Consider the following 7,515-nt stretch of genomic DNA (forward strand, 5'->3'; position numbering starts at 1 on the left):
AGTTGATTGCATTGAAGGAGTACATTGATGAAAATTTGGCTAAGAATTTCATACGTCATTTTAAATCTCCAACTAAGGCTCCTATCTTATTTATGAAGAAAAAAGACAGATCTCCATGGATATGTGTAGAGTATCAAAGACTCAACGAGATCACCATCAAGAATAAATATCCTCTACCTTTGATTTCAAGACTTCTTGATTAATTGAATTAAGCAAAGATTTATATAAAAAATAGATCTACGAGGAGTATATAATTTGATATATATTAAAAAAGAGATGAATAGAAAACTACATTTTGAACTAGGTATGGACATTTTGAATATAATATCATGCCTATTAGATTCACGAATGCACCAATTATTTTTCAACATCTAATGAATGATCTCTTTTATGAGTTTCTTGATGATTTTTCTATTTGTTATTTGGACAGTATTTTAATCTACTCTAAGAACACAAATGAGTATGGAGTTCATCTTTGTTGTGTGTTATAAAAACTTAAAGATGGAGGATTATATGCAAACTTAGAAAAGTGTATATTCCATACTATTCAAGTTGACTTCTTAGGATATATCATTTTCATTGAAGGACTAATGATGGATCCAAAGAAGGTCCATACTATCATGGATTGGAAGATTCTATGATTAATAAGAAGCATGGAATGCTTTTTGAGCTTTGTCAATTATTATCAAATTTTCATCAAGAATTTTTCTTAAGTTGCAGTGCTACTTATACATTTGACTTGTAAAGACAAACTTGAGTAGAGTAAAGAAGCCAAAGTATTCTTTGATATTTTAAAAAAAAAAATTACTTTTGCATCAATTTTATATTATATTTTACTTTTCTAAGGCATTTTTCATGGAAATAGATACATCAAACTTTTCCTTGAATGCAATATTATCACAAATGGAAGTAGATGACAAACTCCATCCATTAGCTTTCTATTCCAAAAAATTATTAATAGTCCTTGCAATCATGGATTTATTTCAAGAATAGCATCATTATTTAGAAGATGCCTTGAGTCCAATCACTATATATATAGATCACAAGAACCTCAAGTATTTCATGGCAACACGTGTTTTAAATTATTGCCAAAGTTGTTGAAGTATGTCCTTATCAAGATTTGATTTCAAGTTCACTTATCAATCTAAAAAATAACAAGATTTTTTAGACATCGTTTTTAGATGTTCTTATCTTGCACCAAAAGAAGAAAATGCATCTTTTGATTAACAAAGAACAATTCTTTTGAAGCCAAAATTATTTCACCTTTGAGCAACAAAATCAACATTAACCATTGATTCAACATTTGTCAAGAAAATTCAATTAAGTATGTCTGCTAATCTTCTTGTCCATGATATGAAGAATAATTCTTCTAAATCTTATAATACTTCCAAGTTCAAGTTCAAGAACAACCTACTCTATTCCAAAGGACAATTATACATTCCAGAAGGTGGAACACGATTACATGTTCTTCCAACTTGTCATAACTTTCTAACAACTAGATATTTTGGATACAATAAAATATTAGAACTAATATCAAGAAATTTTTGGTGGCCTCAAATGTAGAAGGTAGCCAAAGACTTTGTATAATCATGTGATATTTGTTCAAGATCTAAAACTCCTCACCATCAACTTTATGGACTTCTTCAGTCTTTATGTATTCTAGAATAATTGTGGTCTTCCGATTCTATGGATTATATTATAGATCTTCCAGTCTTAGGTTTGTATAATTCTATATTTGTAGTAGTAGATCATTTTATTAAGATGGCATATTTTGTATCATATACAAAATCTATCATAGATGAAAAAATGGCTAAGTTTTTTCTTAATAACATCTATTGCTATCACGGATTGCCTAAAGATATTAAATTGAATAGTAGGATTCAATTTATATCAAGATTTTAGAAAATCTATTTTAAAATATTAAAAGTAGATATAAAGCTTTCTTCAACTTTTTTATCTACAAATTGATGGGCAAATAAAACGGATGAATCAAGTTTTGGAGTAGTACTTGAGGTGTACTATCAATTATCATAAAGATGATTGGATAACTCTTTTACCATTGGTAAAGTTTGTATATAATAATTTGGTACATTCTTCTACTCAACAAACATCTTTCTTTACTAACCATGGTTATCATCTAAGACTTGATACTTTTGAATTTTTAAAAGTTAATAATCCTGGCATGGAAGAGTTGGCAAATTGTTTGTCAAAGATATATGCAACAATGAAGACGCAATTAAAAGAAGCTCAAAAATGAAAAAAAAGTAATGTACATGCCTATTATAAGGAATAACTACAATTCAATGTAGGTGATAAGATATAGTTGCTTTATTCCAATATAAAGACTATTTGTCCTTGTAATAAGTTGGACTATTGTAAACTTAGATCTTTTTTTATTAGTGAACAAGTCAATCATGTTGCTCATTAATTATATCTATCAGAGTTTATGAAGATGCATCCCATATTTCAAGTATTTCTTTTTGAGCCATATAAGACAGTGAATATCTTGGAAAGAAGACAAATGCCACCTCTTGCTATAAAAAAGGATAATAATCAAGAGTTCAAAATAGAAGAAGTTATAGATTGAAGGCAGTGTCAAAATAAGTTGGAATATCTTATTCATTAGCATGGATATGATTTTAGTGAACAACCATCAGAGTCAACAAAGTATCTTACAAATGAAGCAAAGAAAGTTGAAGCTTTCCATCAACGACATCCATCAAAATCAATATGAAGAATAACAAATCTTTTTTATATAGAAACAAGATTAAAAGACAATAATTCTCTATCTTTTATTTATCTTTATAGCTTTTCTGTAGTTGTAATGGTAAGGAGATGGAGAACCAACAACTAGTAGATTCAACTACAAAGCTTTCATTTGCGGACTTACCAGATAAGATATTATAATTTTGATAACCTTCAAGATGAAAAAATTGAAATGAAGATCCTCTAAAATGACATGTCCTTCTTTGAATAAATGGCGAGATACAACGTTTTTGAGATCACAACCTTCAAGGAGACTTCCAATGTTTGATGATTTTATTAGAAGTAGAAATAATTTTTGATAGTATTTTAAATATTTTATTTGAAGGAAGTTATGATGGCCTTAATAATAAATAAATAACAAGGTGGTCTTCTTGCCTAGTATATGACAGTATCAATTATTGAGGGGACCTATCAACCATCTTCAAAGAGAACAAAGATAAGAATATGTGGCAAATATAATTTTTTGTATCTTAGATTTTCTCAATATATGAAGATCACTCCTTGTGGAACTTGACCCTAAAAGGGAGGATAATGAGACATATATATATATATATATATATATATATATACTCTAATAAATACCTATATGATTAAGTTGAAGTAAGTAAAAGTAGATAAAAGTAAGTTAATTTCATAATACTTTCTAGAGTAGCTTCCTAGAAGCTTTATAGATACTTTTTTGACTTTACATATATTTGTAGTTGATTGGTAGGTTAGAAATTTAGTCAACAAATTAATCACATATTTATAGCTTGCAAAACAAGCTAACTATATGGCACACATACAAAAAACTTGCCTTACAAATTAAAATATGTGTCCTATAAAGTCAACATGTTTTGGAGGTCCTACAGGATATTGCCACATAGCTCCTAGTTAAGAGTATATATACAGGTAAGAGTGAAGTCTTCTTCACTCTTATCAATGCCTTTTTAATCCTTAGTTTTATTTCAAGATTTTATAGTCTTTTTGTTTTTGGCAATAGCTATTCTAGTTTAATATTACATCATCTTTGAGTGATTTTTTAGTTCCTTTCAATGACACAAGAGTGTATTGAGGATTTTCTTTCTTTGAGATTCATGTCCTTGATACTCACTCTTTTGCAAAATCAATACATTATCAAGTGTTAAATTAAGGGATTGGTATGTGGGTACAAAGTCTTGAACAATGTGAGAATAGAATAAAGATAAATATGTTAGTTTAATATTTCTTTCAATATAATAATAATTATAATAATAGGACTCAAGTAGCAAGATTTGATATTATTTCAAATTCCTATATGGATGCCAAATAATTATATTTATTTTTTTAAAATAATAATAATAAATATTTAAAAATTAATATCTTTATTTTTAAAAAAAATAATATAAAATTCATAAAAAAATGTATGTTAAAAAAATGTATAGATATCTATTCATTTTTATGCCTATATTTTTAAATAATATAATTAAAAATATTAATTATTTTAATATCTAAATCCATTCTCAAACTTCAAGTATGGTATTTGAAGAAGAGAATTATTTTAAAAGATGAAGACAAGAAAAATATATCTTTTTTTTAAGAATTGGTATTTATATTCATTCATAAAATATATCATATATATTCATATTATCACGGACATAATCATGTAAGCTAGAAATTACATATACAAATAGGTAGAAGTAAATAAAAATAGATAAAAGTAAGTTAATTCTATAGTATTTAATATGGAAGCTTCCTAGAAGCTTCATAGACGTTGCTTTGACTTCATAGGTGTCTTTAATTGACTTTTTGGATTAGAAACGTGGTCAACAAGTTGGCCATGTGCCACACATGTTGTTAGCTTGAAGATCAAGCTAACTATGTGGCCCACATGTAGAAAAACTTGCCTTGTAAGTCAAGGCATGTATTCTACAAAGTCAACACATATTGAACCTCCTATAGAATGTCGCCACGAAGCCCATAATTAGATAGTATATATATAGAGACAAGAGTGAAGGCTTCTTCACTCTTGTCAACTCCTTTCTTGCTTCCAGTCTAATTTCAAGGATCTCTAGTTTTCTTGTCTTTTGGCAATAGCCATTCCAGTTTCTCTTTCAATATACATACTTGTTTATTTATATTTTTTTACCTTTCTTTGAGTGAAGGCTCACTTGTCTGAATTGTTTTTTCAACAAGTTCTTGTCCTTGACAGATTGACAAGAGTACACCTACAATATCAAAGCTTTGTCTAATCTTGATTAAGAGTGAATTATCCTTTTTTTCTTGATAAGATATAAGCATATTAGAAGTTACGGATTACCCTCTTCTAAACTCATGTTGTCCTTAGTATTTTCTTTGTTCTCAAGTCCTCTCTTCTATTTGTCTTGAGCGATATTAGACATCTTCTCTCTTCTAAGTGTTATCATGGCAGAACTTCTTGAAATGAAGAATGCAATGGCACAAATGCGAGAGCAATTGAGGGAGTTAATATTTGCGATGCATCAACTCAATTTACCACCACAAGGAGCAACAAGATTGGCAGGACGTGAACATAAAGAAATGGTTGGAGCTGCTTCAACATCTGCACCAAACCATGTCCTTTCTCCTATGGTAGAACGCCCTTCAAATGTTAGAGAACCAAGAATTATCCTACCCGAGAAGTTTGATGGCACTAGATCCAAGTTTCGAGGATTTATCAATTAAGTGCAACTTGTGATTGAACTTCAACCCCAAAGCTATCCAACTCTAAGATCATTAGTTAGATTCATTGATACACTTCTTTCAAGTTCAGCACTATCGTCGTTTTCATCTTTTCTTGAATGACGAGATCCAATATTGGATAATCTAGAGGCTCTTTTGGCAGAGTTTCGATCCATGTATGGAGAACATGATGCAATTCGTGTTGCAACCAATAAGATCCGTATTTTATGACAAGGCAATCGATCAGTAACGTTATATGCTTCACAATTTTGACAACTTGCAACTAATATCAAGTGGGATGATGCTGCACTTATTAGCCAATTTCTCTATGGATTACAATATGAGGTAAAAAAATTATTGCTCAACTTACCTGATCCTCAAACATTGAGTCAAGCAATTGACTTTACTGTGAAGTGCGACAATCGCCTTTTTGAATTCCGATCTGAGAACCGTACAAGTAGACCTCAACGTTACTATAATTCAATGGCAATACCAACACCTCTTCAACACATACATTCGGAAGTAGAGGATATGCAAATTGATGCAATACGTTTCAAACCTCTTACTGAGCAAGAAAAGACTCATCGTCGTTAAGAAGGATTATGTTTATATTGTGGAGAACCAAAGCACACTGCTCAACATTGTCCAAAGAAACGACGCAATCACGAAATGAAGAGTATGGCTGTGAAAGAAGACAATATGTCGGAAAACGAGTTTGTCCAGCTACAATAGGGACCGTGCGGCTAGAACCTTGCACAACATCTAGTAAAGGTCCTATTCTCTCATGAGAGCCCTCTCCTTGTTTTACATTAAATGTTATTTCAGAACCTAAACATTACAAAGTCTCTACCTTGTTAGATTCAGGAGCCTCAACGTGTTTTTTAGATGAAGAATTTACTAAAAGATATAGCATATCTTTAGTAAAGAAAACTAAACCTGTTCATGTAGAAGTCATAGATGGTCATCCATTGTCTTCTGGAGATATTACTCACAAAACCCTTCCTATAGAAATAATAATCAATAGTCATAATAGTTTTGTAGTATTTAATATCATTAGATCTCCCTCTAATCCAGTCATTTTAGGTTTATCGTGGTTAGAAAAATACAACCCTCAAATAGACTGTATTTCTCAAACTCTTACTTTTTCTAAAAGTATAACTAACAGTGTAGTTAATCAAGTAGAGAGTCATAAGTCCAATTCAATTAAACCCGTATTTATAGGTGCAAAAGCTATCTTGCATGCTGCTATGAAAGAATCACCATATATTATTTATGCTACACCCGTTTCTACTGGTGAAAAGACTTCAAGTGGCATTCCAAGCCAATATCAAGAATTTCAAGATATATTTGAAAAAAAAATGCGGATACACTCCCGGAACATTGTCCCTATGATTGCTCAATTGACCTTCAAGAAGGAGCACAACTGCCATTCGGACCAATCTACAGTTTATCACAAAATGAGTTGGCTGAACTCAAGGAGTATATAAAAGAAAATCTAGCCAAGAATTTTATATGCCATTCTAAATCTCCGGCAGTAGCTCTAATTCTATTTGTGAAGAAAAAAGATGGATCATTGCAGATGTGTGTTGATTATCGAGGACTCAATAAGATTACCATCAAGAACAGGTATCCACTACCTTTAATATCTGGACTTCTTGATCAGTTGAATCAAGCTAAGATCTATACAAAAATAGATCTTCGAGGAGCATACAATCTAGTACGCATCAAAGAAGGAGATGAATGGAAGACTACGTTTCAAACTAGGTATGGATATTTTGAATACAACATCATACCTTTTGGACTTACAAATGCACCAGCAGCTTTTCAACATCTAATGAATGATGTTTTTCAAGAGTTTTTGAACGATTTTGTGGTCTCTATGCCAAGATAGAAAAGTGTGTATTCTACACTACTCAAGTCGATTTCTTAGGTTACATCATTTCAAATGATGGACTTATGATGGATCCTAAGAAAGTTTAAACTATTATAGATTGGAAGATCACAAAAACGGTAAGAGATGTCTAATGTTTTTTGGGATTTGCCAACTACTATCAAATATTCATCAAAGACTTCTCTCAAGTTGCAGCTCCA

Source organism: Physcomitrium patens, chromosome 1, assembly GCF_059467195.1.
Source record: "Physcomitrium patens ecotype Gransden chromosome 1, ASM5946719v1, whole genome shotgun sequence".
NCBI classification, from domain to species: Eukaryota; Viridiplantae; Streptophyta; class Bryopsida; order Funariales; family Funariaceae; genus Physcomitrium; species Physcomitrium patens.